The 14,963-nt window shown below is 39.0% G+C and overlaps 1 non-coding gene across 1 annotated transcript; it reads right to left on the reverse strand.

Moving 5' to 3' along the window:
• Positions 1 to 5,760: 5,760 nt before the first annotated feature.
• On the reverse strand, positions 5,761 to 5,864 carry LOC130978625 (small nucleolar RNA R71). The gene has a single exon (XR_009086247.1). It is a non-coding gene; the product is annotated as a small nucleolar RNA R71 (small nucleolar RNA).
• Positions 5,865 to 14,963: the final 9,099 nt, after the last annotated feature.

Consider the following 14,963-nt stretch of genomic DNA (forward strand, 5'->3'; position numbering starts at 1 on the left):
ATGAGACTCAAGACAGACAATTAAACAGAAAATTACAAAATAGAAAACATTGAAGGAGAAGAACTTCTATTAGCTGGGGTAGCTATAAGAACACTATGCTTTCACTCTTTTCCTTGCTTCAAGCCTTGGCTATTTTCCCTTATTTATAGAGGGGAAAGCCTCCACGGTTGAAACCATTTGAACCAAGCTAAACTTCTTCTTCTTCTTTAAGAAAACCGGTTTGGCCAGAGAGAGGAGAGGAAACCGAATGCTATATCCAACATGCAATTATCTTTGAGTCTTCTCTTTACACCAAGCTTCATCAATCCGAGCCATCCCTCTTGACTTGCACTCCAAGAAGGACTCCTAGACCTTGATGCTTCTTGATGCATGACAGCTCCTCCTGCTCCACTTTTGCTTCCTTCTTCACGTAGCCTTCCTAGCTACCTTCTGTGATGAGTGAACAAAAAAGCAGAGACGAGCCATGCCTCTGAGATCTTCTTCCTCTGATTGAGATCTCCTCTTCCATTTTTGGTATTGAGAGCTTGAGCTTACTTCACCAAATCTTACCTTATTTTGGTGAAGATCTCAGCCACAACATACTTTTTGTTTTCTTTTTCTTGCCATCATTAGATTGGTCTTGTTGCTTGCTTCTTCTTCTTTCAGGTAGCTTTCCATAGCTTCCACGCTTTCTCTATGATGTGACCGAATGAAGAAGAGAGATGAGAGAGAAGAGAGATTAGAAAGAAAGGCATGTAATGGATTTGACCAAATTAAATCAAGCTGAATTAATTCCTACTCCTCTTTCTTTCTTAGTGGCGTGTAACATTAATGAGGCCATCAAATCAATTGCATATTCTCTCTCATGTTTCCAATGCAAGTTAATTCAAGTTAATTGAATTTAAAATCCACCACATGATGGAAGTGAGATCCGTTGGAAGCATGAAGCAAAACATTTGCTTTCTCTTAAAATTGGTTTCGGACCAATCCGTGGGTTTCTAACTAACATTTGAATTGGGCTAATAATAATGTTAATAGAATCTGGCCCATTAACAAAATATTGATTCAGCAAAACAATTTAACCAAGGCTGAAAGTAAAATTCTTTTTTGGGCTTGCAACAAATTTTCTATTCTTTTCGGGCCAATCAAAACCTGCACAGCAAAATTATTTTAATTAACATATATGAATTGAAATCAAATTAATAATTTTACAATTAACCATATTAATAATGTTTAGTCATCACTAATATTAATTTAGAGTTTTCGAAACTCATCAATCTTCCCCTTGATGACAAACATTATTAAAAAAAATTGAAATGAAAAGAAATCAAAGATTAGAATACTCCCTTTGAATACTTGGATTCTTTCCATTCCAATTGTTACATGGCTCCCCCTTAATGTATGCTATTTTACCAAGGGAAGTTTTACCTGTAACTTTTGAAATCAAGCTTAAGCCAACTATGTTATTTAACATGTGAAATTTGAGATGTTGAATAGCTTGATTTATAAGCAGAAATAACATGACGAGCACAGCTTGACTTGTTATCATATATTAATAATTTTCTGCTCAAGGCAATAAAAAAAATTGAGTACATATTACATAATAACAGAAAAGATGTTTGATAATTCCTAAATCATTTGAAAAAAAAAACATTTTCCAGCCATCAGAGCAAAATAACTATTAGTTTATAGCAAGGAAAACATAATCATTTCAAAGTATAAGGAATATATCATCATATCAAAGCTTAAAGGGATTATCAAGTCAAAACTAAATCCGAAATGCTACAAATATTTTAATCAAAACAGAACCTAAGGTATCAACACAGCAGACCATAAATGGATTATCAAAAAATATCTAGGTTCCAACAGTTATATCAACAATTCAGAACATAAATCACCAAATCAAAAAGCATCAACAAAGCATATCATGATCAACAGCATCTAAGTTCTAAGTCCAGCAACCAGAACAAATCATGAGTTTGTGCACAGGGGTGATCATGAATCACAAAACATTTCAGCCCCTATTTTCTTTCAATTTTTGAGCTTTTCCTCCCCCTTTTGTCATCAAAGGGGAACCTGCAAAAAGTGACAATGATATGAAAAATATTCAAAATATAATCAGCACTAAAATATCAAAGTATCATAGGTCTAAAGTATCCATAACAACCTACAAAGTATCAAAATGAGCTAAACAGAGCTAGAAATCAACAGAAAGCATAGTGGTCAATCATTAGAGAGATTGAATTCCGATTCAGATCCTTCATACTTTTCAGCACCCCCTATCTCCTCTTCAAAATTCTACAACATTAGACCCACCCTTTCTTGGAACTTCATCCAAGCCCTTTCATTTTCATAGGCTAGCTTGCGGGCAGCCTTGTAAGATTGTACCATCATGTTGGACATGTTAGAAAATTCATTGAAAACTTCCTAGATTGATTCTGCCATCTTAGAGGGTTCTGCGGGGCAGCTCTCTAGGTCATTGTCAGAGGGCATTGACTTTTTCCCTTTCATGCTTTTACCTGAAGTTCCTCCTCCCTTAATGAATGAGACCTTATTCTCTACAGCTTCATTTATTAGATCAACTTTAAAAAACTAAAAAATGCTGGTGAGAAACATGCCATAGGGAAGTGATGCCAAGGCATCTTAGGCTAGTTTCACTAGCATTTTTCTGTTAGTTTTAGTTGTTTTATGCATTTTCTTGAGCTTAAAGTAACCAAGAATGGTTAAATGAACAACAAAGCAATGAACTATCCAAACAGTATGATTTTGATGCAAATTCCATGAGTTTTTAGTTATATTACTTGAATGCTATGAATGGATAATTTCTCATGAAATTTTGCAAGACTTTGATGCAATTGTTTGGGTGATTTCAGGGAAGAAGAGGCTAGGCAAGGAAGCAACAAAATCAATAAAAGAAGTTTGAATATCAAATGTGGAGTTTAAGCTCCAGTTTAAGCCTAAACTGGAGCTTAAACGTCAGAATCATGAGAAAGGAGGAAATGCTGTAACTGGCATTTAACCTCCAGTTTAACCTTAAACTGGAAGTTAAACGCCAGAATGAGAAAGGCACTAAGAAGCATTTCCACGTTTAACCTCCAGTTTAACCTTAAACTGGAGGTTAAACGCCAGAATGAGAATTGAACTAAAGGAGCATTTCCACGTTTAACCTCCAGTTTAACCTTAAACTGGAGGTTAAACGTGTTCGACACTTTTTCTCACCAAGGAGCAATTCCACGTTTAACCTCCAGTTTAACCTTAAACTGGAGGTTAAACGCCAGAAGCAAGAGAGGCACCAGGAGCATTTCCACGTTTAACCTCCAGTTTAACCTTAAACTGGAGGTTAAACGTGTTCGACTATTTCTCTCCTCCAGGGTTGCTTTCTCATTTTCCACGTTTAACCTCCAGTTTAACCTTAAACTGGAGGTTAAACGTGTTCGACCCAATTGCTCCTCCAGGGTTGTTTTCTTCATTTCCACGTTTAAGCTTCAGTTTAACCTTAAACTGAAGCTTAAACGTGTTCGACATTTTACACTCCTGGGTTGCTTTCTTCCAATTCCACGTTTAAGTTTCAGTTTAACCTTAAACTGAAACTTAAACTTCAACTTAAACGCCACCTTTTGAAAGGGTTTCTGGGCCAAATATATTGAAGTTTAAGTTAGCATTTGAGCACAAATATTAACTTAAACGTATTATGGTATGAAACCCAATTAAATATCATGGTTTATGGGATTGGGCCGGAAGAATTGATGAGTCTGGAACTTCAATTTGTTGAGTCTTGTGTCATTACTTGTTTATCACTAAATTTGCTCAATGAATGTTACAGAATTGGATCACAGCCTCATCAGGATTATGGATCATAAACCCAAAGCAAAAGGAAATCAAGAAAAAGCCTCAAAGCCCAAGAAACTCAACAGAAGCTCAATTTAGAAAGTGTATAAATAGGATAGAATTGAAGTTAGCAGGAACCTTTGAACATTTTGGAACTTTTGATCATTTTTGCTATTTTTCATATTGTGTAATTGAATTCAGAGCTATGACTCACTAAACCCCTTTCTTTGGGTTAGGGAGCTCTATTGTAATTCAATGAATCAATAATAGTTTTTATCTTCTTCTTCAATCTTTTCTCTTGAATTTTGTTAGAAAGCTTCTCGATCTAATTCCATTGGTTAGTTGTCTTGGGAAAGAAACTAACCATAATTGGAATCCTTCGGAACCTTGGGAAAGGAATGATGGATTCATGCTAGAGAGGCTTTCTCACAGTGAATTGGATTGGGGTTTGGATGGATATTGTGACATGTAATCCTACCAAATTGTGGTTCATGAAACTGTGTGGTATAATCAGTGATCGAGCATCATCTCTTCTTATGAACATTTAAACCAAGGGATTGGGAATTTGTTTGTTTTTAGAGAGAATTGGTGAGCCAAGGAATTGGGATCCAATCATATAAGATTGCCAAGCAAGATTCAATGAATGCATTGGTTGAGGAAGAGATGAAAATGTTTTGATTCGGAGATTTCAATATCTCCTGACCCCAATGAACCCCTCTTTCTAATCTACACTTTCTATTTACATTCTGAAAATTTCAATTCATGCAATCACCCCAATTCCCTTTTAATTTCTGCAATTTACTTTCTCGCACCTTAATTCTCGCAATTTAAGTTTAGGCAATTTCAATTCCTTGCAATTTACGTTTCCTGCCACATTTACTTTATGCAATTCACATCCAAAAGTTGATTCCGCTCAACTAAACAAACTTCTAATTCGAATTGCTCATTCAACCAATCCTTGTGGGATTCGACCTCACTCTATTGTGAGTTTTTACTTGACGATAACAGGTGCACTTGCCGGAAGGAATTTTGCCGTTCGTGCAATTTCCTAAATTCGTAGCATAACAAGTTTATAGCACGCATCAAGTTTATGGCGCCGTTGCCGGGGATTGGTTTTCGATTGACAATTCTCAAATTGGAAGTTAACTAGATTGAGCATTTTTTTTTGTTTTGATAATTTAGTTCAAGTTACTTGTTGAATTTTAATTTCTGCACTCTGTTACTTGTTTTCTTTCTTTATGCCTTTAAATTCAAGCAACTAACTCACTGACTCACTAACTATTTGAATTAATTCCTCAACTGCTCTAACCATACTCTTCCATTAACCAAGAGTATTTCACTTGTTTGTTGCCTGTGCTGTGTTCTTGTATGACAGGTAGGAGAGGAGAGACATCAACTCCTCCATATACCGAACCAGAGAGGACCCTTCATAGACGTAGAAGGGAAGCAAGAGGGAAGAGAGTACTGAGAGAAGAGGAATCTGAAGGAGAATCTGAGGACAACTTTGAGGAAGCTCTAGATCTCAACATGGATAGAGAAGTTCACAACCATGAGAGGGTTGATGGAAACAATGCCATTCCTGAGAGGAGGGTTCTTGGTTCATACATAAACCCAACCTCTGGGAATTGTGGTAGCAGCATTCAGAAACCACCTATTCAGGCCAACAATTTTGAACTCAAACCACAGCTAATATCACTGGTGGAGAATCATTGTTCATTTGGTGGGAGTGCTAATGAAGATCCAAACCAACATCTCACAAAATTTCTGAGAATTTGCGACACTGTGAAGTCCAATGGAGTCCAGGAAGATGCCTATAAACTGCTCTTGTTCCCATTTTCACTTAGGGACAAGGCAGCTAAGTGGCTGGAATCATTCCCAAGGGGGAGCCTAACAACCTGGGATGAGGTGGAAAGCAAGTTTCTGGCACGTTTCTACCCCCCACAAAAGGTCAATAGGCTTCGATCTGAGGTTCAAACTTTTAGACAACAAGATGGTGAAACTCTCTACGAGGCATGGGAGAGGTTCAAGGATTTGACAAGAAGATGCCCACCAGACATGTTCCATGACTGGGTGCAATTGCATATTTTCTATGATGGACTTTCTTATGAATCAAGGAAGGCTGTAGACTATTCATCAGGAGGTTCATTGAACAGGAAAAAGACTGTGGAAGAAGCCATTGAAGTGATTGAGACAGTGGCTGAGAATGAGTACTACTATGCTTCAGAGAGGCACAACATTAAGGGAGTCATGGAGCTGAACCATGTTGATACAATTCTAGCCCAAAACAAGGTGTTTGCCAAGCAACTAGCAGAGCTCACCAGGAAATTAGACACAAACCAAGTGGCTGCAATACACACACAAGATCAAGAGGAAGTAAGCATTGAAGGGGGTGATTGGGAAGAGGCCAACTATGTGGGAAACCAACAAAAACAATCATATGATCCACATTCCAACACTTATAACCCAGGATGGAAAAACCACCCAAACTTTGGGTGGGGAAACCAGCAAACCCAACCACAAAACCACAAACCTTACAACCACAACCAACATAACAATTCCACATACCAAAACTCCAACCAAAGATCATACCAAACCACACAAAACACTTACTCCCAACTGGTGCACGAAATTGTGATCACTACAACTTCGCACAACTAACCAGCAAGTGCACTGGGTCGTCCAAGTAATACCTTACGTGAGTAAGGGTCGATCCCACGGAGATTGTTGGTATGAAGCAAGCTATGGTCACCTTGTAAATCTCAGTCAGGCAGACTCAAATGGGTATAGTGATAAACGAATAAAGCATAAAGATAAAGATAGAGATACTTATGTATATCATTGGTGAGAGCTTCAGATAAGCGTATGAAGATGCCTTCCCTTCCGTCTCTCTGCTTTCCTACTGCCTTCATCCAATCCTTCTTACTCCTTTCCATGGCAAGCTCATGTAGGGTTTCACCGTTGTCAATGACTACCTCCCATCCTCTCAGTGAAAATGTTCCTATGCTCTGTCACAGCATGGCTAATCAGCTGTCGGTTCTCGGTCAGGCCGGAATAAAATCCATCGATCCTTTTGCGTCTGTCACTAACGCCCCGCCTGCTAGGAGTTTGAAGCACGTCACAGTCATTCAATCATTGAATCCTACTCAGAATACCACAGACAAGGTTTAGACCTTCCGGATTCTCTTGAATGCCGCCATCAGTTCTTGCCTATACCACGAAGATTCCGGTTAAAGAATCCAAGAGATATTCACTAGAGCCTCGTATGCTTGTAGAACAGAAGTGGTTGTCAGTCATTTTGTTCATAAGTGAGAATGATGATGAGTGTCACAGATCATCACATTCATCAAGTTGAAGAACAAGTGATATCTTGGAACAAGAACAAGCAGAATTGAATAGAAGAACAATAGTAATTGCATTAATACTCGAGGTACAGCAGAGCTCCACACCTTAATCTATGGTGTGTAGAAACTCCACCGTTGAAAATACATAAGAACAAGGTCTAGGCATGGCCGAATGGCCAGCCTCCCAAAGAGGGTTCAATCATAAAAACATGATCAAAAGATCTCTCCAAATACAATAGTAAAAGGTCCTACTTATAGAAAACTAGTAGCCTAGGGTGTACAGAGATGAGTAAATGACATAAAAATCCACTTCCGGGCCCACTTGGTGTGTGCTTGGGCTTAGCAATGAAGTATTTTCGTGTAGAGACTCTTCTTGGAGTTAAACGCCAGCTTTTATGCCAGTTTGGGCGTTTAACTCCCATTTAGGTGCCAGTTCCGGCGTTTAACGCTGGAATTTCTTGAGGTGACTTTGAACGCCGGTTTGGGCCATCAAATCTTGGGCAAGGTATGGACTATCATATATTGCTGGAAAGCCCAGGATGTCTACTTTCCAACGCCGTTGAGAGCGCGCCAATTGGGCTTCTGAAGCTCCAGAAAATCCACTTCGAGTGCAGGGAGGTCAGAATCCAACAGCATCTGCAGTCCTTTTCAGTCTCTGGATCAGATTTTTGCTCAGGTCCCTCAATTTCAGCCAGAAAATACCTGAAATCACAGAAAAACACACAAACTCATAGTAAAGTCCAGAAAAGTGAATTTTAGCTAAAAACTAATAAAAATATACTAAGAACTCAACTAAAACTACCAAAAACATACTAAAAACAATGCCAAAAAGCGTACAAATTATCCGCTCATCACCAACCAACATATCATGGCCAAAATAATCAACCTGCCCAACCTAATCCGAACCAACAATTTCAAGATCAATTAAACTGGATAGAAGGAATACTAGCAAACATGGGTCAGGACATAAATGAGTTGAAAAGCTTTAGGGAAGATGTGAGATCGACCTTAAGGAACCATGGTGAAAAACTCAAGTGGATGGAGTCTCGAGTAGGAGAGTTATCTCAACAGGCCCCCAAGTCAACTACAGTATTCCCTAGTGACACAGAAAAGAATCCTAAAGGGGAACAAAAGGGAGTGAGATGGGAAGAATGCAAGGCCATCACCATATTGAAGGAAGTCTCGGAAGAAGAAGGAATCAGACCCTCAGAAAAGAAACCAGAAATCTTGAAAGAAGGTGTGGAAGAAGCTAAGCAGGAAAGTGAAACTGAGCAAGACAAGGAAATGCAAAAGGAAGGCATGCTGGAAACATACCAACCAAAAACACCATTTCCTCAGAGGTTAGGAGGAGGAGAAAAAGGGAAAACATATTCAAGGTTTTTAGAGACATTTAAGTCTCTCCATATCAATATTCCCTTTCTTGAGATTCTCCAGCAGATGCCTACACATATCAAGTATTTGAAGGAATTGCTGAGCAAGAAAAGAGTTTTGAAGGGAGGACAAACTGTAATAATGAACAAAGAATGCAGTGCACTCATCAAGAAGGATATGGTCTCTAAGAAAACAGACCCAGGTAGTTTTCATATCCCCTGCATCATAGGGGAAACAAAAATTGACAGAGGATTCTGTGATCTAGGAGCTAGCATAAATGTGATGCCTCTGACTCTTATGAGAAGGCTACAACTGAATGAGGTGAGATCCACTGATGTAATCATACAACTGGCTGACAAAACTCGAAAGCAAGCTGAAGGGGTAGTTGAGAATGTGCTGGTGAAAGTGGGAAATTATTTCTTCCTCACAGACTTTGTCATTTTGGACATGGAGGAAAGCTACCTACACCCTATCATTCTGGGAAGGCCATTTCTAGCCACTGCTAGAGCGCTCATAGATGTAGAACAAGGAGAGCTAATTTTGAGAATACATGATGAACAGCTCATTTTCCATGTTTTCAAACCTGCATCTGAGCCTGAACCAGAACCTGAAAAGCCTAAGGATGATAGTAGCCATCTGTGTTTGGAGGAAAGCAATTCAGCAGCTAAAACTCTAAAACAATCCTTTGAAGGCAAACAAGAATTACAAGAGTTAAAGCCACAAGAATAAATAGAAACAAATCAGAAGGGTTCTGCTAGCATAAGGGTCAATGAAGAAATCCTCAAGAGAGAGGGAAGAATTGTAAAGAAATTGCCAAGAGGGTGGAGAAACAAGAAAATTCCCACTGAAGATTTCTCTCCGGGAGATAAAGTGATATCAAGTCATTATCTGCCAATCCCACCTTGCCTCAAACCTATTCCTTCCCAGCTCCCTCAAGTGTTCACAATCAGGAAAGTTCTTTCTATGGAACATTTGGAAATCATGAAGGAATCAAATGGGGATGTTTCCATAGTGAGAGGAGAGGACATCAAGCACTACAATCCACCCTAACAAGGGACAACCGTCAAGCTAGTGACGTTAAAGAAGCGCTTCATGGGAGGCAACCCATGCTTTAGTATCCTTACTCTTTATTGTTTTGCTCTGCATCTAATAAAGCATGGTTTCTTATGCATGAACTTGAATCCTCAGGAACAACTGTTGATAAGGTGCACTAAACATTGCATGTAAAATACAATTGGTCTCTAAGCTTGGTGTACCTGAAGGCATCCCCAAATCTTATTCAAATTGTATTCAATCTTTCAAGGTGCACAACCAAACATTAAGTTTGGTGTTCCTTTTGAACACAGTTAATGAAAAGCAAGAAGTTCCTTTGGATTTAGAAATTCATGACAAGTATACCATTTGCACGTTTTAATACTTTGATTTCAATTACTTTAGGTGGTAAAATTGTTTAGGATCAAAGAGCCAAAGTGACTATGATTTATTAGAATTATGCACAATTATTAAGGATAACCAACATGGATTTCATATCATCAGAAGACATTACCAAACACTAAGTTTGGTGTCCATTAATAAGTGTGCATACATACAAAAGTCACGGCTATAAGCTCATGAAGACAATCATTGATTTACAATTCAAAAAGAATGAAAAACATGTGCAAGTACTATTCATTATTCACATGGACCGAAAAAAATAATAGCAAATTTGTTTGTTTGTGCAGGTACAAAAGAAAAGACAAGGGAAGTACAAGTGGTCAAAAAGAGGTAAGAAGCAAGAAGAAGCAGGATCCCAAGAATCAAGAAGAACCAAGCAATAAATAAGAGGTGGTCTCGTTCCTTAATAATCAAATGATAGTTTGTGAATGGTCTTTATGAGCTTTCTTTCATTATAAGTCATTTAAGTTTTATGTGAAATTTCTAGTATGTTAGTCTATTTACTGCTTTGAATAAAGTGAATACTGATGAGCGGATAATTTGTACGCTTTTTGGCGTTATTTTTAGTATGTTTTTAGTATAATTAGTTAAGTTTTTAGTATATTTTTATTAGTTTTTAGTTAAAATTCACTTTTCTGGACTTTACTATGAGTTTGTGTGTTTTTCTGTGATTTCAGGTATTTTCTGGCTGAAATTGAAGGTTCTGAGCAAAAATCTGATTCAGAGACTGAAAAGGACTGCAGATGCTGTTGGATTCTGACCTCCCTGCACTCAAAGTGGATTTTCTGGAGCTACAGAAGCCAATTGGCGCGCTCTCAATGGCGTTGGAAAGTAGACATCCTGGGCTTTCCAGCAATATATGATAGTCCATACTTTGCCCAAGATTTGATGGCCCAAACCGGCGTAGCAATTCGGCCTCAGAAATTCCAGCGTTAAACGCCGGAACTGGCATAAAACTTGGAGTTAAACGCCTAAACTGGCATGAAAGCTGGCGTTTAACTCCAGAAAAGGTCTCTACACGAAAATGCTTCATTGCTCAGCCCAAGCACACACCAAGTGGGCCCGGAAGTGGATTTTTCTGTCATTTACTCATTTCTGTAAACCTTAGGATACTAGTCTTCTATTAATAGGACCTTTTGACATTGTATCTGTACCTCATGACATTTTACACGTTTCTTTGTATACTTTCCACAGCATGAGTCTCTAAACCCCATGGTTGGGGGTGAGGAGCTCTGCTGTGTCTTGATGGATTAATGCAATTACTACTGTTTCTTATTCAATCATGCTTGCTTCCATTCTAAGATATCACTTGCTCTTAACCTGGATGAATGTGATGATCCGTGACACTCATCATCATTCTCAACTATGAACATGTGCCTGACAACCACCTCTATTCTACCTTAGATTGAGTAGATATCTCTTGGGTTCCTTAACCAGAATCTTCGTGGTATAAGCTAGAACTGATGGCGGCATTCAAGAGAATCCGGAAGGTCTAAACCTTGTCTGTGGTATTCTGAGTAGGATTCAATGACTGCATGACTGTGATGTGCTTCAAACTCCTGAGGGCGGGGCGTTAGTGACAGACGCAAAAGAATCACTGGATTCTATTCCGGCCTGATTGAGAACCGACAGATGAATTCCGCTATGACTGTGACAGGGCATATGCAATCGCTTTCACTGAGAGGATGGGAGGTAGCCACTGACAACGGTGAAACCCTACATACAGCTTGCCATGGAAGGAGTCTTGCGTGTTTATTGAAGGAGACAGTAGGAAAGCAGAGATTCAGAAGATGGAGCATCTCCAAAGCCTCAACCTATTCTCCATTACTGCAAAACAAGTACCTATTTCATGTTCTTTTGCTTTTCACAATCAATCCTGATAATTTCTGACATCCTGACTAAGATTTACAAGATAACCATAGCTTGCTTCAAGCCGACAATCTCCGTGGGATCGACCCTTGCTCACGCAAGGTATTACTTGGACAACCCAGTGCACTTGCTGGTTAGTTGTGCGGGATTGCAAAAGTGTTATTGCAATTTCGTGCACCAAGTTTTTGGCGCCGTTGCCGGGGATTGTTCGACTTTGGACAACTGACGGCTTATCTTGTTGCTTAGATTAGGACTGTTTATTTGTGTTAGTTTAGAGTCTTTTAGTTGAGTCTAGTTTCATATTTTAAGTTTGGTGTCTTTTGCATGCTTTTATTTTTCTCTTGATTTTCGTTTTTGCATGTTCTTAGTCCCTTTTTGATTCATAAAAATTCTAAGTTTGGTGTCCTCTTTGTGTTTTTCCTTTAAAATTTTCGAAAATTAGTGTTTGATTTTCTAAAAATTTTAAGTTTGGTGTCTTTTTGTGTTTTTCTCTTTCCTCTTTTCAAAAAACAAATCTTTTTTTCAATCATATCTTTTTAATTGCTGTCTTCAAAATCTTTTTAATTAACTAATTGATTCAGTTCTCAATTTGCTTTGATCTTGTTTTCTTTTTGATTTTCGAATTTTTTATTTTAATTTCCTTTTGTTTTATTTTAATTTTTTTGGTTAATTCAAAAAAAAAAAAAACAAAATTTATCTATTTGCAATCATTATCATTTTCCTTTTGTCCATTATGGACCTAAGTGGGATTAATCAGTCCAAAAGGACTCTGGGGTCATATGCTAACCCCATTACAGCTGCATATGGGAGTAGCATCTGCACACCTCCCATCAAAGCAAGCAGCTTTGAGCTAAATCCTCAACTCATTATCATAGTGCAGCAAAATTGCCAGTATTCCGGTCTTTCACAGGAAGAACCTACTGAGTTTCTGGCACAGTTCTTACAAATTGCTGACACAGTGCATGATAAAGAGGTAGATCAGGACGTCTACAGACTATTACTGTTTCCGTTTGCTGTAAAAGACCAAGCTAAAAGGTGGTTGAGCAACCAACCTACAGCAAGCATAAAAACATGGAAACAGTTATCAGACAAATTCCTGAATCATTTTTACCCTCCAAAGAGGATGACACAGCTAAGGCTGGACATCCAAGGCTTTAAACAAGAGGATAATGAATCCCTTTATAATGCCTGGGAGAGGTATAGAGGTATGCTTAGAAAATGCCCCTCTGAAATGTTTTCAGAGTGGGTACAGTTAGACATCTTCTACTATGGGCTTACAGAAAAAGCTCAGATGTCTCTAGACCACTCAGCTGGTGGATCTATACACATGAGGAAGACAATTGAAGAAGCTCAAGAGCTTATAGACACTGTTGCTAGAAATCAATACTTATATTCTAGCAATGAGTTCGTACCAAAGGAGGAAGTCATGGCATTAGTCACTGATCCTAATCCTCAAGAACAGATGAATGAGCTTAATCAACAATTACTCCTGATGACAGAACAGTTAGCAGAATTTAAAGAAATGCTCCATGATACTAAAAGTGCTAACAAGAGAATAGAACTGCAGTTGAATCAAGCAAAACAGCAAATATCTGAACAGATGACAGAGGAATGTCAAGCAGTTCAACTGAGGAGTGGGAAGACACTAAATAACACTGCTCAAAAGAGCAAAAAGCCAAACAAGGAACAATTGACAGAGGATAACCAAACCACTGTTCAAAATCCCTCTGAGGACAGTAAGAGCCCAGAGAGGAATGTTATTGGCGTTCAAACGCCAGAAAGGGAAGGAAAGCTGGCGTTAAACGCCCATTCCTTGCCCAATTCTGGCGTTCAAACGCCAGAAAAGGGGGAAAAGTTGGCGTTAAACGCCCACTTTCCTCCCAATCCTGGCGTTCAAACGCCAAGGGAGAATCAGACACCTGAGAGTGCTGATAATAATCCTTCTAACAAAGCCTCTTCAACTACTTCTGTAAGGAATAAACCTGCAGCATCTAAGGTTGAAGAATATCAATCCAAGATGCCTTATCCTCAGAAACTCCGCAAGGCGGAACAGGATAAGCAATTTGCCCGCTTTGCAGACTATCTAAGGACTCTTGAAATAAAGATTCCGTTTGCAGAGGCACTTGAGCAAATACCTTCTTATGCTAAGTTCATGAAAGAGATCTTAAGTCATAAGAAGGATTGGAGAGAAACTGAAAAAGTGTTTCTCACTGAAGAATGCAGTGCAGTCATTCTGAAGAGCTTACCAGAAAAGCTTCAAGATCCTGGAAGCTTTATGATACCATGCACATTAGAAGGTGCTTGCACCAAGACAGCCCTATGTGATCTTGGAGCAAGCATCAATCTAATACCTGCATCCACTATCAGAAAGCTTGGGTTGGTTGGAGAAGTCAAACCAACCAGGATATGCCTCCAACTTGCTGATGGCTCCATTAAACACCCATCAGGCATAATAGAGGACATGATTGTCAAGGTTGGGCCTTTTGCCTTTCCAACTGACTTTGTAGTGCTGGAAATGGAGGAGCACAAGAGTGCAACTCTCATTCTAGGAAGACCTTTCCTAGCAACTGGACGAACTCTCATTGATGTACAAAGAGGGGAAGTAACCCTCAGAGTCAATGAGGATGAGTTCAAGTTGAATGCTGTAAAAGCTATGCAGTATCCAGACACACCAAATGACTGCATGGGCACTGACATTATTGACTCTCTGGTAGAAGAGATCAATATGGCTGAAAGCCTAGAATCAGAGCTTGAGGACATCTTCAAAGATGCTCAACCTGATCAAGAAGAACTAGAGGAAGTAAAGGAATTTTCAAAAATTCCTCAGGAGGAGGATAAACCTCCCAAACCTGAACTCAAACCTCTACCACCATCCCTGAAGTACACATTTCTGGGAGAGGGTGACACTTTTCCAGTGATCATAAGCTCTGCTTTGAATCCACAGGAAGAGGAAGCACTGATTCAAGTGCTAAGGACACACAAGACAGCTCTTGGGTGGTCCATAAGTGATCTTAAGGGCATTAGCCCAGCTAGATGCATGCACAAAATCCTGTTGGAGGATAATGCCAAACCAGTGGTTCAACCACAGAGGAGGCTAAATCCAGCCATGAAGGAGGTGGTGCAGAAAGAGGTCACTAAATT

The sequence above is a fragment of the Arachis stenosperma genome, chromosome 4 (genome assembly GCF_014773155.1).
Source record: "Arachis stenosperma cultivar V10309 chromosome 4, arast.V10309.gnm1.PFL2, whole genome shotgun sequence".
NCBI lineage: Eukaryota > Viridiplantae > Streptophyta > Magnoliopsida > Fabales > Fabaceae > Arachis > Arachis stenosperma.